Raw genomic sequence first — 14,621 nt, forward strand, 5'->3', positions numbered from 1 at the left:
GGATGCTAGGATCACGAAATCCTCCTTTAATGATTGATAGTTTGGAAAGTTTCACTTAATTAAAAAAATCCCTCAGTTAAAATAACTGTTTACGCTAATATACGAGACAGGACGTAAATGTAAGAGAATAGTATAGCAAAATTCCACCAAAATATTAAACTATGAAAAATATTAAACTATGCGTTTATAAATCTCATATAGTTGTTATTATTCAAATTTTCTTAAATATTTTATGGAAAATAACGAAGGTTTCCGGAAATCAATAATTTGAATACCTCAGCAACGACCAAAATATTAATTTTTTGTGTTTAATAGATTCATACAAAAAACCTTTGATCTTAGGCGGACTTAAGGTGCATCTATGCTCTTCAATTTAGGAACACTTTTATGAAATTTTTTTATATTTGAATTATCTTGATGAAAGGACATTCAAATTAATATATTTTATATCTGAATTATCTTGATGAAAGGACATTCAAATTAATAATACATCACAGTTTCAAATTCCGCCTGTGATAATCGGCTGAGCACCGCTGCAACATAGTGCAGCAATGGATTTTTGTTTTATTCCTAGCATTGAGAGGAAAGGTTTGAGATATGTTACAGCATGATAGAACAAAATTTAAATGTTGGCCCCATTATAACCTTCGACCCCACATGGGAAGAGTAGGGGACATGAGAAGGTAATGGAACTAGTCCAATTTTACCATTAAGCTTTTAATAATTATTGTGGCCAAAATAGACAAAAATGCCGCTAAAGAACGTCTGCTAAATATTCCCGGGCCTGTCAGTGCAGCAGGACCTTCCTTACGTTTTGAGTGATAGTAACAAGACGTACTTCGCCAAATCGTGGATACGCTCTTGGTTGTTGTGGGACCCCGTTTTTTAGTCCAATGGAAATATAAAAAGCGGAGACCTAAAACGGGATTCTCAAAACAAACAACATTAGTAGTATAGATATTAGCGTGGGCCGACCCTTGACCCTTGACCTTTGACCCTCTAAAACAGAAAAAAAAATTCAAAATACAACCCTTATACCCAAATGCAATAAAAAAAAAGTTAGAAATCCTTCAAAAATGTCATTCAGCATGGCTTGACCTTATGCCCTTTGACCTATGACCTCTTAAAACAGAAATAATTAAAAAAAATTTAAATATAGCACTTGATTTTAGAATGCAATAAAAAAAAAGTTGCGAATTTTTTAAAATGTGTGTTTTAACTGCTTTTGGTTTTTATTTTTTTATATTGTTTTGAATTTAAAATAAGGTAAGAGATTTAAAATCTAATAAGACTTGATTTAAGTGTGATGATGAATAATAATAAATGAAAAATTAACTAACCTTATTTTTTCACATCTTGCAGGCTATAGAGCGACAATGTAATTGATCCAATATCGTAGTTGTATAAAAAAGGACTTCCCACGCAATAATTAACAGACGTAAGACATTAATTTCACATTACGTCTGAAAACTAATACGAAGTGGGTCCTTCGAGACATCAAAGCACGCCGAGAACCGGGAGCTCCATTTTTCTTGTCGTATCTTAACTTTAATCAAATGCATTTTGGTTTCAATATATTGAAATATTTACTCACGTGGTTTACCAGCGGGGAGGTAATGCACTTAATAAGAGCCTTAAAAAATATTCAACGACCCAAAATTTCAACGAAGACATTTCTTCAAAATCCCATATTTTTTCTCATCATTTTTTAAACCCAACATTTTTACCATTTTGCTTTTCATCATTTCCCAAACCCAACATTTTTCACCATTTTATTTCATCATCATAAAACCCACACTTTTCACCATTTGTCATTTTATTTACCTTCAAGCACCCCCTTTTACTATTTTTCTTTGAAATATATATATATATATATATATATATTTTGTATATATATACCATGAACCAACTTTCAACGAAAACAAATTCAACGAACCAATATTCAGAAAACCAACAAACTGCAGTATGCACCACATTCAAAGAGATAGGATTGCGGTCTGAGAAAAGACTTTCTTACCATCTCCTACTTGAAAATACTTTTGAAAATAACTTATTATCAGATATTTCTAATGTCGATTACACCAAAGGCAACCTAGGTCCTACTGATTTAGAACCTTTAGAAGGTGTGCAAATGTTTATAGATGACATTTACGTATATGGCTACCTTTCAAACTCAAACCTTGTGGATAAAGGTGGAAAAACACTCTTATCAACAGGTGAAACAGGACATGCAAAGAGAGTAGTAGCTGCCATTCAAGTGTGTATTGGTGCTTCATTTGGTGTTGGAGAAGCATTCATTCCTGTACAAATAATTCAAACAATGCTTACAGGCACACATGGGATAGTAGGGAAAACGATAGAATCAATAGAAAGAAAAACAACTAACCAATGCATAGACCAATGGACATATATCACAAATGAAAAACCTGCCGCATGTTTTGTAGCCAAACTAGATGTTTCAAAAGTCCCAATACAAAAACTGCACCAACACTTAGACACCTTTCAAAGACATCTTTTAGCCATTGGATACAACCTATATTGCGTCGATTACACACAGGACTTTTGAGGCACACTCCACCGTCCCACCCTTGTAAACTTCCTCATGAGCATGGGCTATAACAACCAAGGTGATTTTATATCCGCATTTAACAATGACACCCCAACAATTCTAGAAAACACATCATCCGTAGGCAACAACGTATGTACATGGATTTCTTCCAAAAATGATAAAACAATTCGCGTCAAACTTTATAACAAAATAGTATCTAATTTCGAAGCAGGTGAAGTACAATCCCAATTTGGTGGCCATCTTGCAGACTATGCTGACTGCAGCAATGAACACATGAAGCAAACATTTACACACCACAAAGTACAAGAACGAGGCTGCACAAGAGTTGAAATTTCCTTGTATGCTTTTGAAAGAGGTGAAGAAACAGTAGCCCATAACATTATACAAGAAGCACTTGAAATGTTTAGAGGCACAAATTTATTGTTTATCCAACCAGCACCAAACCAATGGCGTTGTCTAGCAGAACAAATTGACAGATGCTGCGTAATTGCACAAACCAACCAACCAAAACAATCAATGTCGGATGGTATGCAAACACCAAAACAGGAAAAATTGCAGGAATACAGTTTGATGTAAAAAACATAGACAACTGGGAGAAAGCAGTGCAGTGGTTCATTTCAGAATTTGGCTTCAAAAATTGCCCAATCTTTCGTATAGACATTCTTGACATCCAGAAGAACAACATTATATCTGAAGACGGAATAACTATTGATAAACTCAGATGCTATGTTAAGAATGCACCAACCATATTAGCCCGCTCTAAAAAGCCAACTGAAGTTCATAAAGATCCTCCTTGTTTACAGAAGCTTCTTCCACTAACAAACTTTGTAGAATGGGAATGGCGTACTAAGAAAACAAAGAACAGCATAGGTATAGAAAAAATAAGGCATGAAATTCTTGAAGTTCCAACAAACAGAGAAATATCTACTCTTTCAGTGAATAAAAGGAAACTTAGATTATTAGACCTTATAGAAAGTGGAAAAGTTGCAAACTGGAAATTAGAAAAGGAAAGACAGCTTCAAGAGAACATCAATAAAAGAATCAAAGAATTTGAAATTGTTCAACAAGCGGTACTAAGAAAAACTCATGCCGAGGACATAAAGAGACAAATGCATAATCTAGTCTTGAATGCATTCAAAAACTACCCACCTCTAAAACTTGTCGAAATACCACTTCAAATTACAAACATAATTGTACTAGGTTTTAGACTGTCCAATGGTAAATTCACCAGTGCCAGAATGGTAGTAAGTTTTACAGAAGAAACAGTAGATGAAGTATATTGGGCTTCGTCATCTATAGTACGGTATTTGAAAGTTATTGTAGATAATAACTATTGCTGTACTGAAGAAACTACTCATTATTTTCCATCGTTGTCTTCCTGTCCACAATTTAGCTTAGAAGGAATCAAAACATTCTATAATAGTGAGGGCAAGCAAATTTCATATAGACCCTCACAACCAGTATACTCTTCCTAGGTTAGTAGTCTAAAGAGTTTGATTGACAACATAGAAGAAACTGTACCTCCTAAGTCCTCATATCTCCTTAGAATTGATCCAAACGAACCTAAGAACACAATCCAAACATCAAAAATGAAAAAAGGTGAATATACATGCTACCAGTATGCTTTCACCACATACAGAGGCAAACCGAAAACAATTCTATTGCTTATTGCATCAGGAACTACAGAAGAAATACCTGCATACGGCCCATTCCTACAGGAAGAAGTAGACAAGTTAAATCTATCAAATTGTATGGCACCAATTTACTGTAAAATAGGCGAATTGAAACACACCAAATCCAGGAACAAAGACAGAACAGTTTCTCTTGTTGCAAGCCACATGCAATCACAACCTATGCAATCACAGTCTATGTCTCCAGTACAAGAACCAATTCCACTGGACCACAATGTTGCACCTGAGGTAGTTAGAACAAGAAATGTGCAAAGCATAAAGCCTGCGAAAGAAAACCCGAAACCTGTTTCAAGGAAAATACGGGCGGATGTTGTAGGTGCAAGTTATACCCCAAAACTAGCGTGAATGAAATACTACAAGGCAAGTATGTATTCGATACATTTCATACACAAACAATAGACAAGAAAGGAAGCGTACGTACTTATCTACATCTACAAAGTATATATAGATGCTACTGGAAAGAGAGCTGGTTTCTTATATGGATATTCTACATACGGCCCATCCATAGAACAAGAAATAGCCAAGATAGATTTCGAAAATACCATAGCGCCTATATACTGCACAATATCAGACATACCTGGTCGTGGTAGAGAATTTCACATATTATGAAATAGAAGTCCATTTCCACTTTCCCGCGTTGATAACATAGGTGTGTAGATTGAGTTGCAAAGTATGAAGAGATTACCCATAGCCTATACTAGGCATAGAATTGGGATCATTCTCATATAAAAAGCATGTGTTGTACTACAGCATTTCGAAATTATCTGGTTTTGTGGGGAACAAGTCAAAAGACTTTCTAGGGTTTGTATTTGCAACAGGTTTCTGTTTCGGCTCTGGGTCAAAGGAGTCTTTCTTTCTCCAATGTACATACTTCCAAGTTGTTGCAAGCACACCCAAAATGGATATGGCAATAGTACCAAAATACACAACTTGTTGTACCATTTTTGTAGCTTCATATATTTGTTGAGATATGTCTTCTATTGTATTTGTGTTGATTTCCAAATCCTCTACTTTCTCGTCTATATCCTCTACATCACTTGCAACACTCTCTACCTCATCTTGTGTCTCACCCAATCTACTAGCCATATTTTGTACAGTCTTGTCTATATTCTGTAGCCTATTGTGTATGGCAACCAAGAGACTATTGTGAAGTTTGGAATTAAATCAAAATACTGGACTTACTATTTTTAGCAAAGCTACGTTGCGTGTGATACCATCACACTTCATCAGGCAACTGACCCGCTGGACTGGTCATGTGACAGACGGCTAGGGATCGGCTTGATGGCTCTGTCCCATGCGTGAGATAGGTTGTATCGTAGGCCTCCCCTTTTATTGAGTGGTGGTGATTCTACTCTTTCCCAAATAGCCTCTTTGATGCCACGGCGGTGCCACTGTTCCTCCTTGTCTAAAATGGTTGCATCCTCAATGTTTATGGAGTGACCACTTTCTTTGAGATGTAAATAGACAGCGGAGTTTTGGGCTTCGTTGGTGCTCGGCCGCCTATGTTGGTTTACTCTGGATTTTAGGGCTTGTTTGGTTTCACCCACATAGGATTCAGTACAGTCTTTACCAGCACACACAAGTCCATACACAAGATTAGAGGATTTCTCTTTGGGTTGTTTGTCCTTGACATGAACAAGTTTTCCACGGAGGGTATTTCCAGGTTTAAACGAGGCTGCAATCCCGTACGCTTTCAGGTGTTTCTTGACGCGTTCCGAGGTTCCCGAGATGAACGGTAGCGTAGCCCGCGCTTTAGTAGGTCTACCACTCCCGTTGGTTTGTTGGTTATCCTGGCTTTTCTTCTTGTTGGCTTTCAAGAATGCCCAGTCCAGCGGGTCAGTTGCCTGATGAAGTGTGATGGTATCACACGCAACGTAGCTTTGCTAAAAATAGTAAGTCCAGTATTTTGATTTAATTCCAAACTTCATATACTACAACTGGATGACTGAAAACATTCATCAATAAGAGACTATTGTGTTCTACAAGGCTTGTAGACATGTCAAGGTATTCTCCATTAAATTGTAGAGGGATATTGGGTTCGGTACCTATTGCATCTTCTTGGGCTTTTGGTAGTTCCATAAGCATTGGGGCTGTTGGGGGCTCTTCCGCTTCTTTCCATATTTTATATAATCTTGGGGACCCGATTCCATACTTTTTTTGAATTTCTTTGGCAGGCATCTGCCCACGCAAATTAATGGATGTCTTTGATGTCTTCTTCGAAAGTTGTTTTCTTGGCAGGCATTTTTAGAAATGTATATATACCCTAGATATTTTCTGGAGCTCTCCAGTGCTAATCTGAAAAACCCAGAATTTGTTGGTTTGCTATTAGCTAATTGCAAAACTAGTTGCTATTTGCTAATATTTAGCTGTATAAGTAGCTACAATTTGCTGTGTAGCTAGCTAACAAATTCTGGGTTTTTTTCAGATTAGCACTGGAGAGCTCCAGAAAATATCTAGGGTATATATATACATTTCTAAAAATGCCGCCAAGAAAACAACTTTCGGAAGAAGACATCAAAGACATCCACACAACTTCATCTACTGTTTCTCCTGTAAAACTTACTACCATTCTGGCACTGGTGAATTTACCATTGGACAGTCTAAAACCTAGTACAATTATGTTTGTAATTTGAAGTGGTATTTCGACAAGTTTTAGAGGTGGGTAGTTTTTGAATGCATTCAAGACTAGATTATGCATTTGTCTCTTTATGTCCTCGGCATGAGTTTTTCTTAGTACCGCTTGTTGAACAATTTCAAATTCTTTGATTCTTTTATTGATGTTCTCTTGAAGCTGTCTTTCCTTTTCTAATTTCCAGTTTGCAACTTTTCCACTTTCTATAAGGTCTAATAATCTAAGTTTCCTTTTATTCACTGAAAGAGTAGATATTTCTCTGTTTGTTGGAACTTCAAGAATTTCATGCCTTATTTTTTCTATACCTATGCTGTTCTTTGTTTTCTTAGTACGCCATTCCTATTCTACAAAGTTTGTTAGTGGAAGAAGCTTCTGTAAACAAGGAGGATCTTTATGAACTTCAGTTGGCTTTTTAGAGCGGGCTAATATGGTTGGTGCATTCTTAACATAGCATCTGAGTTTATCAATAGCTAGACAAAGCCATTGGTTTGGTGCTGGTTGGATAAAAAATAAATTTGTGCCTCTAAACATTTCAAGTGCTTCTTGTATAATGTTATGGGCTACTGTTTCTTCACCTCTTTCAAAAGCATACAAGGAAATTTCAACTCTTGTGCAGCCTCGTTCTTGTACTTTGTGGTGTGTAAATGTTTGCTTCATGTGTTCATTGCTGCAGTCAGCATAGTCTGCAAGATGGCCACCAAATTGGGATTGTACTTCACCTGCTTCGAAATTAGATACTATTTTGTTACAAAGTTTGACGCGAATTGTTTTATCATTTTTGGAAGAAATCCATGTACATACGTTGTTGCCTACGGATGATGTGTTTTCTAGAATTGTTGGGGTGTCATTGTTAAATGCGGATATAAAATCACCTTGGTTGTTATAGCCCATGCTCATGAGGAAGTTTACAAGGGTGGGACGGTGGAGTGTGCCTGAAAAGTCCTGTGTGTAATCGACGCAATATAGGTTGTATCCAATGGCTAAAAGATGTCTTTGAAAGGTGTCTAAGTGTTGGTGCAGTTTTTGTATTGGGACTTTTGAAACATCTAGTTTGGCTACAAAACATGCGGCAGGTTTTTCATTTGTGATATATGTCCATTGGTCTATGCATTGGTTAGTTGTTTTTCTTTCTATTGATTCTATCGTTTTCCCTACTATCCCATGTGTGCCTGTAAGCATTGTTTGAATTATTTGTACAGGAATGAATGCTTCTCCAACACCAAATAAAGCACCAATACACACTTGAATGGCAGCTACTACTCTCTTTGCATGTCCTGTTTCGCCTGTTGATAAGAGTGTTTTTCCACCTTTATCCACAAGGTTTGAGTTTGAAAGGTAGCCATATACGTAAATGTCATCTATAAACATTTGCACACCTTCTAAAGGTTCTAAATCAGTAGGACCTAGGTTGCCTTTGGTGTAATCGACATTAGAAATATCTGATAATAAGTTATTTTCAAAAGTATTTTCAAGTAGGAGATGGTAAGAAAGTCTTTTCTCAGACCGCAATCCTATCTCTTTGAATGTGGTGCATACTGCAGTTTGTTGGTTTTCTGAATATTGGTTCGTTGAATTTGTTTTCGTTGAAAGTTGGTTCATGGTATATATATACAAAAAATATATATATATATATATATTTCAAAGAAAAATAGTAAAAAGGGGGTGCTTGAAGGTAAATAAAATGACAAATGGTGAAAAAGTGTGGGTTTTATGATGATGAAATAAAAATGGTGAAAAATGTTGGGTTTGGGAAATGATGAAAAGCAAAATGGTAAAAATGTTGGGTTTAAAAAATGATGAGAAAAAATATGGGATTTTGAAGAAATGTCTTCGTTGAAATTTTGGGTCGTTGAATATTTTTTAAGGCTCTTATTAAGTGCATTACCTCCCCGCTGGTAAACCACGTGAGTAAATATTTCAATATATTGAAACCAAAATGCATTTGATTAAAGTTAAGATACGACAAGAAAAATGGAGCTCCCGGTTCTCGGCGTGCTTTGACGTCTCGAAGGACCCACTTCGTATTAGTTTTGAGACGTAATGTGAAATTAATGTCTTACGTCTGTTAATTATTGCGTGGGAAGTCCTTTTTTATACAACTACGATATTGGATCAATTACATTGTCGCTCTATAGCCTGCAAGATGTGAAAAAATAAGGTTAGTTAATTTTTCATTTATTATTATTCATCATCACACTTAAATCAAGTCTTATTATATTTTAAATCTCTTACCTTATTTTAAATTTTAAAACAATATAAAAAAATAAAAACCAAATGCAGTTAAAACACACATTTTAAAAAATTCGCAACTTTTTTTTATTGCATTCTAAAATCAAGTGCTATATTTAAATTTTTTTTAATTATTTCTGTTTTATTAGGTCATAGGTCAAAGGTCATAAGGTCAAGCCATGCTGAATGACATTTTTGAAGGATTTCTAACTTTTTTTATTGCATTTGGGGATAAGGCCCGGGGGGGGGTACTCCGTACAAATGACCATACAGGGACGTGCCGCAAATATGGGTAGCATTTTCAGCCTCTTGGTATATCAATGACCCCTTTTTCAAAGCCTATTTTGGTATATGAATGGGTCCTTTTTTCAAAATTTTCTCAATTTTTTTCGGAAAATAGCCCAATTTTTCCAAAATTTTCAAAACTTTCCCAAAATTTTGGGAAAATTTGTAAAAACTAAGACAATTTGGGTTAAATTCGGCCGAAAATTTTGACTTTTGGTATATCAATGGGTCCAAATTTCTTGAAAAAGTGGTATATTTATGGGTCCACTTTCAAATTCTCAGCGGCACGTCCCTACCAAAACCAAACTTGAGTACCCCCCCCGGGGGATAAGGGTTGTATTTTGAATTTTGGTTTGTTTTTTCTGTTTTAGAGGGTCATGGGTCGGCCCACGCTAATATCTATACTACTACATTCCTATAAGGCGCTTTAGGTGTCCGTTTTTTGTGTCAGTTCCTGCAGAACTGACACCTTTAGTACAGGTTTGACGATCACGTGACAATTCGAATCATCATATCGAAATATCACGTGCTCTGTAAAAATATCAATATCGATATCGATACTATTCGTCAATTCAGCCCCAAACCAAATCGCCCACATGCCAATTCGAACCCTGTATATTGATGTACAAAAAAAGTTGGCCAAATTTAACTATTTCGTGATTTTCTCCATAACCGTTGTTTTTACACCAAATCTGTATATTTAGATGAATTGATGTCTTGCATTCGGTCACAAACCAATTCGTTGTACTTTGTGCAATAACCCTCTATCTTTTAAACCAAATATCCTAAAGAGTCGTGCGATGTCGAACTTTTCCTCTGGTCATAAAGAACAAAACATGTCAGCGGCGTATCTGTACGTAGCCGCAGTTTGTAACCCCCACAACACGGGCTTCCGGTCCTAGGAAATGGAATATTACTGATAAATATATAAAGATGGCAAAATCAGTAAACCAGTTTAAGTTACAAATAAAGAAAAGTCTAATAAAAATTACATCTAATATTTAGGGATTATTTAATGACCTCACCCATCCCCCCATCTCCACTCCAACTATCAATTTCTTGTGTGGACTGTGGAATATCTATATGAAATGTTATAAATATTTATATATTGGAGTATTTCTTTGCATGTTCTTCTCCTCTTTCTTTTTTCTTTTATTTGTTAACTTTGTGTTATTGTATGTTGTAACTTAAGGCAGTGTAAGGGGGTGCTCGCTTCAGGCCTTTGGGCCTTTTGAGCATCTCCTCATTCAAATGTTGTGTCTTTTATATTTTGTATGTTGATTTGAATGAAAATAAAATGATGATGTATGATGATGATGATGATGATGTACATCATTTCCTACAGAGTCGTGAGATATGTCAAACTTTTCCCTTGGTCATAAGGAACAAAAAAGTCAGTGGTCGCATATCTGTAGGATCAGTGAGATATAGGCCTAGTCACTTTTTTTTTTTTAATTTTGTGCACTTAACCCTCTATCTTTTTAACCAAATATCCTCGAGTCGTGCCAAATGTCGAATTTTCCCTCTGGTCATAAGGGGAAAAAAGTCAGTGGTCGCATATCTGTAGGATCATCGGTTAATGAGATATAGTCACTTTTTTGTACGTTGTGCACTTAACCCTCTTTTTTTTTTTTACTTCTGGATATCGTTTGGAGTCAAATGATTTTTCATTTTAAAGCTTATGATATATTTTCTAAACACGAAATAAAACAAAATTGACCGCGAGCCGACTTTACAGCTGTTTCGAGATGGACGGTCACATTATATTCATTAACATATTAAGGGCTGGGGTATGAACGTTTGGACAGTGTTTATTTTGGGACATTAGAGCAGCTCAGACATATCGAATTGCATTCTGAATACGAAGAATGTCATTTTGATATCAAATAATTTTGATTTTTTGAAATTCGCAATTTAATACACATTTTAAAAATTGATATTTTTGATATTTAAAAGTACTTGAAGTAAACTTTATAAATCTGATGATTTATACTTAAAGTGTATGTAGGTGGGATGAAAAGCCGATGATCAATTGAAAATTTTGACCTTTCGTATAGAAGATATGGATTTTTTTTCCCAAAACACCAAAAAAATTAGGTCTTTTTGGGAAAAAATCCATATCTTCAATATGAAAGGTAAAATTTTTCAATTGACCGTCGGCTTTTCCTCCTGCTACATACACTTTAAGAATATATCATTAGATTTATATAATTTACTTCGAGGACTGTTATATATCAAAATTTGAAAAATATCAAATTTTTATAATTTGTCATAAAATTTGTATTATATTATGATTTTCAAAAATGAAAATTATTTGATATCAGAAAGACATGCTTCGTATTCAGAATGCAATTCGATAGGTCTGAGGTGCTCTCATGTCCCACAAAAATACTGTCGAAAAGCAATAAACGCTCATTTTAAATCCCTTAAATCGTTTATCCCTTTTGGTCAATATCGAATTGGTTTGTGGCTGACTTAGCTTGGGGCCAAATGCATGAATTGGCATATGGCCAAGTCAACTGTGGACGAATTGATTTGGCCGAATCGATCTGCTTCCATGCTGACCAGGAAGTGCCGAAAAATTACGTACTTTTACAAGGCAAAAAGCAACTTTTCTAGGCATTGTTGACATGGTGCCTTCGCCCAAAAAGGTTTCCTACTATAAAGACCTAACTTTTGAGATGGTTTGTATGTTTGAAGGTGCAAAATTAACAATAAGCTTAAAATCATGGTCCGGTTTACCGCCGAGTTTTGCAAGTCATCATCAACCACTTTCTTGATAGTAATACGCTGTTTTACTTAGCCTATATCTGGTGGCAGCAGCATTTTTCTGATAATACACGGGGGGAACTGACGGTGTCCACATCTTTTTTTTTTTCTTTCTTTCTTTTCAGTTTTTGTATTTTATCAGTAGGCCTACTTAGAGCTGGTGGGGAGAGAAAGCATTAAAATACATTCAGGAAAAAATACAACTCGAACCAAAGATGAAGGCTCCATTTCAAAATCAAAATTACAAAAAACAAAAAAACACCAGACAATGAGCAGGTTCAAAGACCCACAGAAGGAAGATGACAAAACAGAGTCCTGACCCTATCCGAATCCTATTTTGACCTTTACACAAATAAACCACCAGCCCCCTTCTTCATCACATACAATATTTTTATAAAAACATCCAGCAGGTCCAGTGTTAATTAAACAAAAATCTTTTTGTATTGCGCTGGTATAGGAGTTGCAAGGGCCTGATACTTTGCTGATATCGAATGATGAAATTCGCCATCTTCCTCCTGTGAAAAAATTTGAAGAATAGAAGGCTGACGTTGCGCCAAGTGTATAATTAGGCCTATTTAATGATAAAATGAACTACCACTAAATGTTCTTGTCAGTGCTGCAGTGCAAAACTTCTCTTTAACATTACATTAAAATAATAGTTACATTGTAAATTGGAACTGACACCAATTTTTTTCAGGAATACTTGTTATATTTCCATTGGACTAAAAAACGGGGTCCCACAACAACCAAGAGCGTATCCACGATTTGGCGAAGTACGTCTTGTTACTATCGTTCAAACCGTAAGGAAGGTCCTGCTGCACTGACAGGCCCGGGAATATTTAGCAGACGTTCTTTAATTTCTTTAGTTTCAAATTTTCTGTGGTTTTAAGTTCTTAATTTTTTTAGATTTTGGTGTCATATCTAAGAACGTTGAAAATTCCTATAAAATATAATCAAATATACTCCATTGTACAGAATTGTATAGTTTAAGGTATTGTATAATGACCAGATCGCGTGAGATATATCTCACGGGTCATTAGATCCCCAGATTTGATTTGATCATTATAACAATAATGAACATATTTTGTATTATTGTTCCTAAAACCAATGACCGTGAAACCAGGACAAATGAATAGGGCCTACGGCCAAAAGTTTGCAGTATTTTGGACCCTTGATTTTGGAGGTCAATTCAAAACTTAATGGTCAGCAAGTTGGGAAAGCAAACCATTGTGTTTGGAAGATGATTCAGCAGATATTAAGGGGATGTGCAATAATATTGAGCCTCTGGAGGGCAAAATTTCCAAACAACGTGCCAAAAATGTTGCGTTCCCCGGACCCTGCACATGCCAATTTTTGGGATCCCAATTTGCAAACCTTTAATGGTCTAGATAATCATAGGCCTATTGCAAGTACAACAAGCATAACAAGCAGGTAAATTTGCATATTTAAGCGTTTCCCTACTGAATTCCTAAGCCTTTATAAAGCGCTCTATTTTAAAGACGCCCATGAATGTATATCAAAAATCGATTGCTCTCCCTCTCAGCTTGTCAAAATTTCTTGCAGCCCCACTTTCGGATGACCAAACATTTCTTGCCCCCAGTTTACCCTCCACCATGGCTCACAATTATTGCATATCCCCGAAAATCTGTCAAACTTTTGTTCCTATTCACCTCCTGTCCCTATTTACACCGGTTTGCGGTACCCATGGTTACTTTTGTTACTGATTATACAAGTCATATTAATCATTCCTTTGAATATTTAGCATTATGAAATTCAGATAAGCTTGCTGCTTTGTGTCTTACATGTATATCCATTGACTTTTCTGTAGAACTGGTTTGCGTGAGTGATATCTAGGGGCGCACCAAGCCAGAGGTGCAAAATTTCCCAATCGTCCCGCTGACACGCTGCTAAAATTATGGTACGCCCGCTGTTCATCGGGTTTTAAAAAACGCATCGAGTTTAAATAAAACGCACCGAGTTTAAAAAACACCTATCGAGTTAAAAACACACATATCAAGTTTAAAAAAAAACGCTCGTCGAGTTTAAAAAACACATGTCGAGTTAAAAAAAACACACACCGAGAAGCGCCACCTAGAGTTTATGTTAGACCATTATATCTTGGGATGGGCTTCTTCTACAAACAAAATCAGACATTAATCCTAACCGTACCGTATACTACAAAATACTACTTGATATATGCCCGGGATATATGCGCTGTTCGTGCATGCATCCCACGTGGTGTGATGACGCAATCGCCCTAAGTGATATATAGGCACGGATTCGCTGGCCAGCGAAGCCCAAGACCCGTGGCAAGGTGTCGCCGACCGTGTGCTTGGCATGCGAGGGGTCTCGGGTTCGAATCCCACCCAGAGCAAACAACTTCTTTCCTTCTTTTCTCTCTTTATTCCTTCCTTCTTAAACTTGGTGCAAATCATCCTTGCTATAA

This window comes from Amphiura filiformis, chromosome 17 (assembly GCF_039555335.1).
Source record: "Amphiura filiformis chromosome 17, Afil_fr2py, whole genome shotgun sequence".
Classification (NCBI taxonomy): domain Eukaryota; kingdom Metazoa; phylum Echinodermata; class Ophiuroidea; order Amphilepidida; family Amphiuridae; genus Amphiura; species Amphiura filiformis.